The sequence below is a fragment of the Balaenoptera ricei genome, chromosome 16, assembly GCF_028023285.1.
Source record: "Balaenoptera ricei isolate mBalRic1 chromosome 16, mBalRic1.hap2, whole genome shotgun sequence".
In the NCBI taxonomy this organism is placed as follows: domain Eukaryota; kingdom Metazoa; phylum Chordata; class Mammalia; order Artiodactyla; family Balaenopteridae; genus Balaenoptera; species Balaenoptera ricei.
Genome location: NC_082654.1, coordinates 50,310,712 through 50,325,311, shown reverse-complemented (window position 1 = coordinate 50,325,311; position 14,600 = coordinate 50,310,712). Strand labels below are relative to the sequence as shown.

At 41.6% G+C, this 14,600-nt stretch overlaps 1 protein-coding gene across 2 annotated transcripts in view; it reads left to right on the top strand.

Moving 5' to 3' along the window:
- Nucleotides 1–2,515: 2,515 nt before the first annotated feature.
- The window catches only part of BMPR1A (bone morphogenetic protein receptor type 1A), a 140,305-nt gene continuing 128,220 nt past the window's right edge, over nucleotides 2,516–14,600 (top strand). For both annotated transcript variants that reach the window (XM_059900998.1, XM_059900999.1), the window contains exon 1: nucleotides 2,516–2,800. The gene's annotated coding sequence lies outside the window, so the exon portion shown is untranslated. The remainder of the gene's footprint in view (nucleotides 2,801–14,600) is intronic.

Genomic DNA, 14,600 nt, shown 5'->3' with positions numbered 1-14,600 from the left:
CAGAGAAACCCTCTAGACCATAAACAAATAACTAAATGAACAAGGTAATTTCATATAGTAAAAAGTGGTATAAAGAAAATAAAATTGGCTGTGTTGGGGTGCTAATTTAAGACAGGTGATCAGGGAAAAGTGTCCTTGAGGTCCTGAGAACTGTAGGAGAAAGGTGATTTTGCATTCCAAACTAATGCTATGTGATTTGGGCATGCAACTACCATTCTTGAGACCTGTACCTCAGACTATGCAGAGAAAAAAGGCCCATTTCCAGAGCATTCTATTAACCTACTTAAAGGAAAACCATCACATTAGAGAATGTTGAATTTGGACCTTGAGGTGTTGCGTTTGAGTTTGGGGGCCAGACTGTGTGTGTCCAGATGTCTCCTTGGGCTTCCTGGCTGCTCTTGTTCATTTAGTGGGCAGGCAAACCAGAGAAACAGGCCAGCATGCATACACATGCCAGGAACCAGAGAAAACACCATGCCCTGCTCAGTTGTCAGTAGGTAGGTTGCCCGCTGTGATAAAGCTAAGGATTTCAGCCTGGGCACTAAGGTGGGCCTTATCCAAGGAGAGCAAAAGGATGTCTAGTAAAATTTCCAAAAACTTGAAAAGGAGATCCTTTTGTAGAGAAGCAAAGATGTCATGACTTAAAATTTGATGCTTCAGTTTTGCTCTTATTTCTACAGTGGCATATAACACAACCTAGGCAACACAGATTTGTACATTTCGGAAACTTGATGTACTAAACTACCAACCTGAGGTTGTCTATTTTATAGACTGATTCATATGTCTGAAAATTGAACTAGGCTCTAGAGGGTATATTAACACACTTGTCATAGTTTTATCTGCCATGACACATTGCTCAGCTTACATCAATGAGTTCTTTGGTCAATCAGTCTGAATCTCCTCGAGCAAAAGGTCCACCCTTTCCCTTGATATCAAAGCAGTGTCCTATGTAGAAAACTTGAAAAAGTGACAAATTTTAGGAGATGCAGGGAAACTCATGTATCATACATTCATCCTGCATAGCAAGATCCATGACTCTCAAACCTGAGACAGGTATAGAGTTCAGGAAAAAACTTAAAGAATAAATAGAATTGAAAAATAACTTGGAATTACAGAAGGTATCTGAGGAATTAAGGGCAAAGGTGGATGTATAAAAGGGGGACAGAATAAAAGATGGACAAAAAAACCCTGTTAAACAAGAATGTAAGGGAATTTAGCCATTTAAAGAAGAATATAAATGGAATCTAAAGGCCTGGAATCTAAACGTCTCTCAAGGGAGAATGTGTGTAAAACACAAACATCAGGGCCTGGCACATTCTTTTCCTTGCCTCTTTTTACCCCCAGTTTAAAAAGTGATTTTATAAAGGTAACTTTAAAAAAGAGTATCTTTTGTAAAGAGACTTAATTTAACACCATACATTCGTTGAAAGACTTACCAAAGAGATCAAGGTCACATTTGGTTGTTAAAAAGGGACCTAGACTCTTTCTTCACATCCAGGACATTGAAAACTTTTAACGGCATTTTCCAAAGAATGAGGACAAATGGAAGAAAAGAGGTAGTGACAATTATTTATGTTTTCCAAATGGAGGGAATGAGGCTCCGGAGTGTATCCGAGGTCCCTAGAGTGAGCCAAAGGCAGAGAAAGGAGCAATATTTATAGTCCGCTGACTTCAGTTCTGTTGGGTTAACGCCGCTCCTCATCTTATGCCTTTGGAATTCACGGGCTCCATCACAGGGTCCGCGGGCGGGCCAGGCCTCGGAGCTCCAGGATCGACGCGGAAATGCTCCTTTCCCCTGCAGCTCACCCGGAGCCTGTCCACCTCCACCTCCCTACCTGCGCCATGGCACGCTGGCAAAGAGCCCAGGAAGAGAAGCCGGGGAGCTGTGGGTGAATAATGGTTACACTGTGGCTACATTATTCTTTCCTTTGTCGCAACCACTACTACCACGATCGGGCAGTTCCCCGCCGTGGCGTGTGAATTCTCAGCGATCAGGCTTATTCCGCAAGCGCTGACTTGCCCTCACGTGTCAGAGTTTTTGTTGAGTTAGTTTGTCGGGGGGAGGGGTCCACACGAAGGAACCCCGGAACACTGGCAGTGCCGGGGGGCCCGGCCAGCGCGCAGCAAGGGGCTGCGATGTCCGCGCTGTTCCACGGCGCTCAGTCGTGTGCGGCGCGAGCACTGCGTCTGCTCGACACGGCTTCCGGACACTGGCCAGCCCCGCCACAGCGGCAATGGGGCGTCTCGGTGAGGAGGGGCCGACGGGGCCGCGCGGAGGAGAACCCCCCTCCCCTACGGCAGCCCGGCGCCCCCTTGCCGGCTGCCAGCCCTCCTCCCCGGCAGTGGGGCGCCGAGCCCCTCAGACCCTTCGGGCACTTCCGCCGCGCGCTCGGCTCCTTTCGCGTCCCCGGCCGGGCGGGGCGGGCGCCCTCCCAGTGCGCGCGCGCTGCAGCCAGTCTCGCGGAGGCCCGCCCCTCCCCCCAGACCCCGCTCCCGTGCCGGCCCCCCCCACTCCTCCCTCCTTGGCGAGTGTCGGCGGCGGCGGCGACGGCTGCCGAGATTGGAATCCGCCTGCTGGCGCTCGGCGAAGGAGGAGGGAGGAGGGCGGGCAGGAAGGCTCGGGCTGCGCCGCGTCCGTCCGCGCGAGACGAGAATCGTACAGCCGCGCGAGGGGCGACCGGGCTGGGGCCGCTGCACGCCCAGGGCGGAGGCCGAGCCGGGCCCCTGCCTTGCCCCGGCGGCTCGCCGCGCCCACCCTGCTCCGCGCCGAGGGCTGCAGGATGAGTTCCCCAGGGTCCGGGTGAGTTGGCTCGTCCGGAGAGTGCGTGTGCGCGTCGGAAGAGGCCGGCCGCGGCAGGGAGGCTGGCGCGGGCTCGGGGCGAAGTTTCGGGGGGAGCCTGGAGCGCGAGGGAGGCCCGAGCTGGGGGCCGCCGGGCCTGGCCGCTCCGCAGGGTCCCCGCTGCCCCGGCTCTGTCAGGCCGCAGCCGACTGGGCCCTGCCGCCCCGGGCCTGGCCCTGCCGGAGACCCGGGCCCCCTGGCCGCCCCCCGCGACGTCCCCGCCTCTGGGCCCCTCTTTGTTCCCCACCCCCGGGTTTCAGGCCGAGTTTGGGGAGGCGGTGTGGGCGAAAGCTGCCACCAAGGACGATTCTTGAATCCTTAAATGGGAAAGACGCTCACCTCCCCGCCCGGGAGCTGCGAGGGTGATATTCGCGATTTGTCCATTACGTTTCTGCAAAAAAAAAAAAAAAAAAAAGAGAGAGAGAGAAAACGAATGTCTGTTTCGTGGGGCGGTAGAGCCAGGAGGAACTGCCAGCCCTCCCGCAAAACTTGCCCGCGGGAAGGTGCCAGGTTTCTCGGAGGTTCACCTGTTGTCCTGCGCTGCCTCCGCTGCCATGTCTGTTGTGATTCTGCACTTCAGTTTCTGAAAACTTTCTGCTGGATTGAATGTAACCGTTTTTTTCTCTTTCCAGACTCCTACTGGAAAGGTTTGGCAAGAAAAAAAAAAAAAATAGCTTGCGTCAGGGAAGAAAAATAGTGTGCTGTGTGCTAGGATCTGGCGTTTTGTGACTTGTGCTCTTTCAGGCTTTCGGATGTTTTAATTTGGTCAAAGTGCTGCAGGTTTTGTCTTTCAGACGGTTAGCAAACTGTTCTGAGTACATAGTACGAACTTGGCACGTTCACCTGTGTTACGTCATTTAATCCCTATGATAATCCTGGTTAGTATATTCCTCATTTTTTAGAAGAGGAAACCGAGAAGCAAAGAGGTTGAATAACTTGTCTAAATGAGCTGGGATTTGAACCCAAGATTTTTTCTATTATTCAGGATCTGTTAAAGGGAGGCATGCGAAGAGTTAAACAACAACAACTACAAAAAGCCTTTCTCTGTAGACACTCTGACGTTTAGGAGCGCTTTTCAGTAAACTCATACTTGAAATGATCGCTATTTTGTTGCTTGAGTTGAAAACAACTCCTTTATTGTATTTATTTCAAAAGAGGAGTTCAAGTCTGAATTAAAGTAGAATGTATCAATGCTTATAACTTTCCAGTTGTTGAAATAGAAAGTTTCTGAACTAGAATTTTATTTAAATATTTAAAATTAAAGCTAAAATACGGGCAGTTCTGAGCTAGAAATGGGTTGAAGTTTACAAAAGGCCAGTTGAAATTTAGAATGATCTCTAACAGAATCAGTGTTCCACTCCTGTTTTGCACCACCACCACGCCCCGCCCTTCACCCCCCACCCGCCCGCACATTCTCCGTAGAACTCATTTTAAACTTTTTCTGCTTTCTTCACTTCACATCCTTTCCTGAAAACATTGAGGCATCCAATGGGAGCTCCTTCCAGAATTTGCTGGATTCCTTTTATCATCTTCTTTCCTTCCATCTTAGTGGAAGAATATTTTTTGTCCTTCCTCCTGGTTAACACCTTATTTCATTTTTCTCTTCTTTCCTACTTAATGGAGTATAAGTTACTCTTTTGTCTTAGAGTTCTTACAGGTATGAATGTGCCTAAGATTTCTTCAATTTACAAAAACATTCCCTTGAGTCTGCTACTCCCTCAACCTGTCTTGTTGCTGCCTTTCCTTTTCAAATCATATTAACAATAAAAAGAAATTATGTTCTTATAAAAGTAATACATGTTCGTTAAAGAAAAATAGAGCAAAATGAAGTAAAATTAAAATTCACTCCTTCATAATCCCAACTCTAGACATTGCCAAGAGTAGTTTACTTTTCCTGCCTTTACTTCCTGGCGATCCATTCACTTCTTAACCCCGTATTTTTTGGATTTCACCTTCACAAAGGTCACCTGTAACCTAATAAACACTTTTAAAGCCCCCTTTCTAAGTCAGCTTGAGCTTTTTGTAGCACTTAACATCGACCCATCATTCTTGAAATACCTTTCCTTGTCCATCATTCACCTGTCCATTTCATTCAACGAATACTTACTGTATTCTAACGTAACACACGAGTCAGTAGGAGGCAACAACAGATACGGTGCCTTGCCTTCATGGAGCTTAAAGTCTACTAAGGGAGACATATATTTAAGAATGAATTCTATAATTAAATGTAATTGTATAGATAAAGTGCGGAGTATTTATAAGAGCTTAAAGTGGGGGCCTGACCTGGTGCTGGTGTATGTTGGAAGAATCTCAGAAGGCCTTCTTAAAAATGTTATGTTGAAACCCTGTGACAGTTCCGAAGGATGAGTATGAATTAACTAGATGAAAACAGGGCTTCTGTGACATTATACTGACCTCGTTACTCTTTGCCCCTTTTCACTTTCTGTTCTTCCTTCCTCCTCATTAATGTAAGTGTTCTCCAAGTTTCACTTTTCAGATCATTTTTCATACATCTCTGGTCCTTTGACATTGTTTCAGACCCTTCTGTCTGAATAATTCTCAGATCTCTATTCTTTATTTCTCTTCTGCCCTTGAATCCTGGTTTTTCAAATTGTTTTATGTGTATCTCTACCTGATTATTCAGGTTCAAAGTGAACTCCTCCTTCTTACCAAACTTGTTTCCCTGGTGTTCCTTATATTTGTTGATGTTATCCCAAACCTAGTCCTTTCCCCATCCCATCACGTGTTGTCTGTAGCCAACATCTGTTGGTTCTGCTTTCATGGTATTGTCACTCTTCTCTCTATTCATGCCAACTCTGGTACAGTTCTTAATACATGTTGGTATCAAGGTTATAATAGATTACAAAATGAGTTGGGCCACTTTCCTTCTTTTTTCTCTTTTCAGGAACAGTTTAGACTGGGATTATCTTTTACTTGAGAGTTTGGCAGAACTCACCTATAAGAGCATTCAGGCTTATATATATATTTTTTTCCTGGAGAGGAATTTGAGTACCATTTCAGTTTATTTAATAGCTGTTGATCTGTGTAGGTTTTCTATTTCTTGTGTGAATTTTCGTGTTTAATATTTTTTCCAGAAATTTATTTATTGAGTTTTCAAATTATTTGGTTTTCACATAATTCTTTTTTCTTTAAATTTCTTTGATTCGATATACTTATATACAATATTATGTCCTGTGTACATATTTGTATATTTGATAATTTTCCCTCTTCAATCTTTTTTTTTTTTTTTTTTTCCCTCCTAGCTGAATCAGGTTCTCATCCCACCTGGACTAATGTTATGATCTTCTTGCCTTTACTTCCACCTTTATCCAGGTTAACTTATGCATTTCTGCCTAAATTAATCTTGAATCCCATTCTTGTCACTTCCCCACTCAGAAGTTTCCAGTGTCTTCTATTAAATGAAATTGTTTCCTTGGGATTTGCCTCAGATTTGCCAGATTCTTATCTTCCACTATTTTTGCTTCCTGCACATGTTCTTTCCAGCCTTCATCTGCTGTTGCTTATAACTCTTCCCTCTACTGGGACTGCATAAATGGTAATTGTTGTATGTACAAGTCCTGCCTCCTTCAAGCTCCATTTCAAATTCCATCTCTTTTTGAAGTCTTCCCCGTTTTCTAATTCTGGATGGAACCCCTTCTGAAGAAAGGGATTTTCTTTTTTAAAAAAAAAAAATTAATAAATTTATATATTTATTTATTTATTTTTGGCTGCATTGGGTCTTCATTGCTGCGCATGGGCTTCTCATTGCAGTGGCTTCTCTTGTTGCGGAGCACAGGCTCTAGGTGCACAGGCTTCAGTAGTTGCGGTGCGCTGGCTCAGTAACTGTGGCTTGCGGGCTCTAGAGCACAGGCTCAGTAGTTGTGGTGCACCGGCTTAGTTGCTCTGCAGCATGTGGGATCTTCCCAGACCAGGGATTGAACCTGTGTTACCTGCATTGGCAGGTGGATTCTTAACCACTGCGCCACCAGGGAAGTCCCAAAAGGGATTTGCTTAATGCATGAAGTTTTTAATCTAATATTTTCTTTTTGCACTTATTTTTTTTTCTTCCAGTTTTATTGAGATATAATTGACATACAGCACTCTATAAGTTTATGGTATACAGTGTAATGATTTGACTTACATCATGAAATGATTATCACAGTAAGTTTAGTGAACATCCATCATCTCATATAGATACAAAATTAAAGAAATAGAAAACAAAATTTTTTCCTGTGATGAAAACTCTTAGGATTTACTCTCTTATCAACTTTCATATATAACATACAGCAGTGTTAATTATATTTATCATGTTGTTGTACATTACATCCCTAGTACTTAACTTACCTTATAACTGAAAGTTTGTTGCCTTTTGTCACTCGTTTGTCTTTTTAAAAAAACAACCTTATTGAAATATAATTTGTATACAGTGATATGTACACATGTTAAGTGTGTACTTTCGTGAGTCATTTGGTCTTTTACAGCGATTTTTATACAAATATTAGTTCTGCTCCTAGACTGTAGAAGGGGTCTGTAACTGGCTTTGTTGCATATTAAAATGATAAATGGAAAAAGGCCCTATCTAGCCTGGCAGCAGCTGGATATCAGTTGTAGTTGTATTGATATGACTTTTGGATCTTGGGAGCAGGGAGCCGTGGAGAGAAAGGAAAGTGGGTTTCCTCTCAGGCTAAATTTTGGTCTAGAAAGCCTTTCCTTCCCTCTTCCACATTTTATTAGTGTTTATGCTTTTAGAATGTTGTTTTAAAACCTCAAGGTCCATATTGACCACATCAGTCCAACTCTTTAACCCTAAGATTAAATGCTGAGTTGTGTTGAATTATGCCAACTATAAGATGCACCATAATTTTATAGACCATTTATACAGAAAATATGCTTCTAGTTAGTTTTAAGAAGCCGTCGATTGTAAGATGCATCCTAATTTCAGAGGTGCTAAAATATGAAAAATACATGCGCTTTATAATTGGTGAATAGGGTTTCTCTCACTTATCAAAACTCCCATCCCTTTAGTGTAGATGTTGGGAAGAAGAATTTAAACCACACTAATGTAGGAGTGACTTATAGCTCTACTGTTACTGTGAAAAGTCATTTTTTAAGAGAGGATGCTTGTTAAACCTCTTTAACAAGTAAAATGTTTCAGGCAGTATAGAGAAATATTTATTTTTGGATGGGGTCTCTCACGACAAGGTATGCCAATCTGATTGCGAGGTACTTTGACCCCCCCCCGCCCCCCACTTTTTCCTCTTAATTTCTTTTGCTCATTTTCTGAACTTACAGGCTATCTAAAGAGCTGGTAATTTTCACACAGTGGCACAGATTATGTAAGGGGGGAATTGTGGGAGAGTTGTGACAACCAATTTTGTGGGTTATTTTAAAGATAATATCCAGTATTTATATATCATCATTAACAATCATCATATACCTAATTTTTTAAAAAGTAGATATAAAAGTAATTGTAAATATTTAGGTAATTTACTAAATCATAGTTATAATGTTTGTCAATTTTATAGCTAATTTTATGTTAATTTTATGTTATGTTTATGTTAATTTTATGTTATGTAAATTTTATGTTAATTTTAAAAATTAATTAATTAATTATTTTGGCTGCGTTGGGTCTTGTTGCACATGGGCTTTTTCTAGTTGCGGTGCATGGGCTTTTTCTAGTTGCGGCGAGTGGGGGCTACTCTTCGTTGCGGTGCGTGGGCTTCTCATTGTGGTGGCTTCTCTTGTTGCGGAGCACAGGCTCTAGGCACGTGGGCTTCAGTAGTTGTGGCACGTGGGCTCAGTAGTTGTGGCTCATGGGCTCTAGAGTGCAGGCTCAGTAGTTGTGGTGCACGGGCTTAGTTGTCCGTGGCATGTGGGATCTTCCCGGACCAGGGATTGAACCCATGTCCCCTGCATTGGCAGGTGGATTCTTTTTTTTTTTTTAACATCTTTATTGGAGTATAATTGCTTTACAATGGTGTGTTAGTTTCTGCTTTATAACAAAGTGAATCAGCTGGCAGGCAGATTCTTAACTGCTGCGCCACCAGGAAAGTCCTTATAGCCAACTTTTAATTTTATTGAAGTATAGTTGATTTACAATGTTGTGTTAATTTCTGCTGGATAGCAAAGTTGATTCAGGATATTGAATATAGTTCCCTCTGCTATACACTAGGACCTTGTTTTTTATCCATCCTATATATAATAGTTTGCATCTGCTAATCCCAAACTCCCACTACTTCCCTCCCTCATCGCCCTCCCCCTTGGCAACAAGAAGTCTGTTCTCTATGTCTGTGAGTCTGTTTCTGTTTTGTAGATAAGTTCATTTGTGTCATACTTTAGATTCCACATATAAATGATATATGATATTTGATATGATATCAAATATCTTTGATATTTATCTTTCTGTGTCTTATTTACTTTGCTTAGCATGATAATTTCTAGGTCCGTCCATGTTGCTGCAAGTGGCATTATTTCATTCGTTTTTATGGCTGAGTAATATTGCATTGTATATATATACCACATCTTCTTATCTATTCATCTGTAGATGGGTATTTAGGTTGTTTCCATGTCTTGGCTATTGTACATAGTGCTGTATAGCCAATATTTTAAAGGCTATCAGTTCTAAAAAAATATTGATAGAAACAAAATGACATGCTCAAAGATCCCCAGTAATGTTTTTTGAAGAAAGCACTAGAGTAGGGTCTTAAGGAGATCAGATGATTAGTGGAATCCATCTTGTGGACTCAGGAGGGGATCCCTAAACCAAGTTCATAAGGGCAGTTAAATATAGAACTAATGAATAGGCACGAACTAGATAAGGAATGATATTCTTGAGTATCTTTTATTAAAAACTGGTGAATTTGAGCTACCCTGATATTATGGACATTGTTACTCTTCTATACTTTTATGTTTCTGATGAACCTTGTTTTCTTACTGTATACATTTTTTATACCACTAATAACATCTGAAGCTGTGGAGCTTGGTTGTTGCTCTATCTGTATATAATTGGGTGTTCACTTAAGGAGGATAGTGGTATGTCAAGTGTGGGGATAAAATAGTCAAATTTGCAGTTTTGTGAGATTAGTTACATAGCGGAGAATCAGTTTGAAGAAAAGAAGACTGAAGACACTAAAACTTGTAGGGAAGCTGTTCCATCCTGGCTCAGACTAGCATAGTGGCAGGTAATTAGGGCGTAGAATGGAGAGGACTTGGTAATTAGCTGGGGGAGAGAGGAGGAATGGGATTGTCAAGAATGACTCCCAGGTTTCTAAATCGGAAACCTGGTAGGGTAGATGTGTGTTGTTGGCTGAGATGAAAAAAGTGGAGGGAGAGCTGGCTTCTGGAGGAAAATAGTTTAGTTTTGATCCTCTGGAACACCAGGTAGAGAGTTCTACTTGGCAGTTGCTTGCATATATCGGTCTGGAGTTTGACAGCGATTTGGGCTGGAGGTAGACATTTGGGAGTGATTACCATATAAGTTGTATATTTCAACAGTGGGAATTGGGTGGCTCTCTCAGGTGACTTTTGCTTGCAAGTGACAAACCTGACTCATAGCTTAAAGGGGAAAAAGTCTCCCCTCCTACCCGGCCCCTCACGTTTTTGAAAAGACTGGAAGTAGGTATGGCTAGATCTAAGTGTTCAGACGATGTAATCGGGGGTCTGTCTTCTCCGCTTACCTCTTTCTTGGCTTCATCTGGCAGAGAGGACCACTGGTAACTCTAGGCTTATAATGGGCCTTATTGCTATGGATTCAAGAGAGGGAAAAAGCACTTCTTTCCCAGGTGCATGTATTCTGTCTCATGGAGAGATTGTTATCAGGTCTACATGGAGTCTGGGGTACCATCATTGGCCAGAAATGGCTTATATGCCCACTGGAGCAGTCAGGGACTAATAGCTTTCCTGGAACCATGTGAGATGGGCAAGTGGTTGTTTCCCCAAAGAAAGGATGGCTCTGGGGAGGTACACAACATAAATCTACTATTTTTGGTTCTTAACCCTTTTAAAGGTCATTTTGTGAGTATCTGAAGAAAACTACACAAATGTAACAAGCGTATAATTTCATGGTTATGTTATGGACCTCATTTCAGGAACTCCTGGTATATAACAGCAGAGAGCCCAGAACAGCCCTGGAAACAGCAATTTAAGACCTACGTAGAGAAGATAGACATTAAATAATTTCACAAATAATTATCTAATTATAGTTATATTAAGATATAGAAAACGGAAGTACAGGGAGCTTATAAGAGTGTGTAATAAGGGAACCTGGTCTGTTTAGGGTGCGGGTGCTTTGGAAGGCCTTCCTGAGAAAGTGGCCTATAGAGTGAGACCTTGGACCAGAAAGGAGAGGGAGAGGGCTCCCGGAAGTATTTAGTAGTCTTTAAAGCAAACATATTTTGCTCTTTTAAAAATTATAAAAGCAGGACTTCACTGGTGGCACTGTGGTTAAGAATCCGCCTGCCAATGCAGGGAACACGCGTTTGAGCCCTGGTCTGGGAAGATCCCACATGCCGCGGAGCAACTAAGCCCATGCACCACAACTACCGAGCCTGTGCTCTAGAGCCCATGAGCCACAACTACCGAGCCCGTGCGCCACAATTACTGAAGCCTGCGTGCCTAGAGCCCGTGCTCCACAACAAGAGAGGCCACCGCAATGAGAGGCCTGCACACCACAACGAAGAGTAACCCCCGCTCGCCGCAACTAGAGAAAGCCTGTGCGCAGCAACGAAGACCCAACACAGCCAAAAATAAATAAATAAATAAATAAATAAATAAATAAATAAATAAATAAATTTAAAAAAATTATAAAAGCAGTACACCTACTGTGGATAATTTGGGAAATATGAAAAATTTTAAAGAAGCAGCAAAACACTTAAGTATTGGCTTCTAATTTTTTACAAACTAACATCTAGTACTGGTACTACCACTAAGCTAACTGTGCAGTCTTGGATACTATATTAACTCTATCTGATCTCTGTTTCCTTATCTTAAAAAGTGAGAGGACTTGATAAACTTTAAGGTTATTTTATGCTTAAAGAAAAAAATAAAGAAAATTCCAGGACTTTAATGTAGAGCAGTTAGTCACTGAAATTGCAGGTCTTATAATGCTTTTGGTCCTGATGACAGCACTGGATTTCTGACTTTTGGCTGAAAAGTCACTCTTCCTGTCCTGGCAGTCATTTCAGGTAATGAAGGGAATACCGTATGACCAGTGGTATTCTTCCATGCTCAGCTTTCTTATCTCCTCTTTTGAGCGTAGCCTTCAGGTAAATGATCTGCAATGTTACAGGCTCTCAATTTTGAAGTTAAATCTGGAGGAGACTTGCGTGGTTGTCATACTGTTTTGTGTATGTTGAAATTTTTAGGTAGTTTTCTTACTTTAAAATTTTTGTAATATATTTTAGGAATATAAGATCTTGAATGTCTTAAATTTGTATTTAACTAAGAATATTTTAGATTTCTAGCTGAAAGGAGCTCCTGATGGAAAACGTTAAAGTAAAGGCTGTTAAATTTTGGTGAGGTTCTTAAACTTTTTTCAAAAAATCATTTAAAAATGTCATGAAATAAAAATATTTCAACAGTATCCAGAAGTATCTTAAATATACACCAAATCAACAAAATATGGTCACTTGATAACAGATAACTTTTATTGTGTACATTTCAGTAATATGCCGTGTCCCTTGCATTGGCAGGCGGATTCTTAACCACTGCGCCACCAGGGAAGCCCCTCTTTTTAATATATAAGATTTGTTAGAAACTTTTCATGGGTAACTTTTTGACTGTCATTCTTTGACTTTCTTAATGTTTCCTTTGCATTGTAGAAAAAAGGATATTAAAAGGTCAGTGGAATACAGTTACTTTTTAAACAAGAACCCTTCTCGTAAATATTTTTTAAAATTAGTGTTCTGGGACCTCCCTGGTGGTGCAGTGGTTAAGAATCCGCCTGCCAATGCAGGGGACACGGGTTCGAGCCCTGGTCCAGGAAGATCCCATGTGCTGCAGAGCAACTAAGCCTGTGTGGCACAACTACTGAGCCTGCGCTCTAGAGCCTGTGAGCCACAACTACTAAGCCTGCGCACCACAACTACTGAAGCCCGCGCGCCTAGAGCCCGTGCTCCACAACAAGAGAAGCCACGGCAATGAGAGGTCTGCGCACCGCAACAAAGAGTAGCCGCCACTTACCGCAACTAGAGAAAGCCTGTGCGCAGCAAGGAAGACCCAACGCAGCCATTAATTAATTAATTAATTAATTAAAATAAATAAAATAAAATTAGTGTTGTATATCTCATTTCTGAGACATATATGTTTAATTGTTGATGATGATCACACAGACAAGCCTTTTTCACAGCTTTACCATGGCTTTTACTCTTAAAGTAGTTGAAATTGGGTAGATATTTGTAAAACATAATTGTGTTATTTGTATTGTTTCTTAGAATACATTTAAAATCTATCCTGTGAGAGAACAGGAAGAAAAAAATTTTAAAATACTGCCACATCAATTGAAAATGAAAGTGAATAAGCTCATCTAGGAGGCAGTTTTGGGAGTCAAATAGGTTGAGAAATGAAACCTGATTTTTACCTGTTAATGATGCTGAGACTGTCCTCTGGAATATTAGTAAATTGCTTATGTTGTTCCATAAAAAAAAAATTTTTTTTAAGATAATGGCTATAATTCCCCGTGCTATACAATGTATCCTTTGTTCCTCATCTTTTTTTAAAAAATTAATTAATTAATTAATATTTATTTTTCGCTGTGTTGTGTCTTAGTTTCTGTGCGAGGGCTTTCTCCAGTTGTGGTGAGCGGGGGCCACTCTTCATCGCGGTGCGCGGGCCTCTCATCGTCGCGGCCTCTCCCGTTGCGGAGCACAGGCTCCAGACGCGTAGGCTCAGTAGTTGTGGCTCACGGGCCCAGTTGCTCCGCGGCATGTGGGATCTTCCCATACCAGGGCTCGAACCCGTGTCCCCTGCATTGGCAAGCAGATTCTTAACCACTGCGCCACCAGGGAAGCCCCCCATAAAAAATTTTTAAACATAAGTGGTTATGGCATGTAGACATTTAAAAAGAATCCTTTTCCTCGCAGGTTTCTCTTTAAAACAAAAGTCTTTTTTGCCTCCTTATTACAGAAGTAGTGCTCACTGAACAAATTTAAAACACAGAAAAGCCCCGAGAAGAAAGTAAAAATCTCATATTCATGCTACTCAAAGGTGACATCTGTAAACATTTTGGTATACACAGTGTAAGTTAAAAAAAGTCTTACTGCTTAATGTTTCTGCCATAATTTAAGAATTTGATGAAATTAGGTGAGTAAAGCTGAAATTCTGTGCATACATTGAACTTGTATGTCTGAACCTGAAATATAAGAAACTTAGAATTAAGGGGACGGGGTTGGGGGGAGTTATCTAAATAGAAATAGAAAGTTTTGGAAATTTGGCTGTCTTGTTCTAGTTATCTGTTCATCTTTTTTTCTTGTATATTCTCCTCTTTTCAGCTGTGCAAGTTTTAAGCTTTAAAAAAAATTAAGATGTTTCAAATTTGAAGTGTTTTTCTATAATAATGGACTAAAATAGAGTAAGATGTGGGGAGGTAGAACCTAAACTGAGGAAGGTCAAAAACCATATGGAAATAGAAAATCCAAAATCTCTTGCAGAATGAAGCTAGGAAGAATGGAATCTAAACACTGAAATTATACATCTGCGAGGCAGCTGTGCGTTCTTTGTTCATAGGTTCTGTTGCAGAAATAGCAGAAGAAACTTTGAAAGAGAA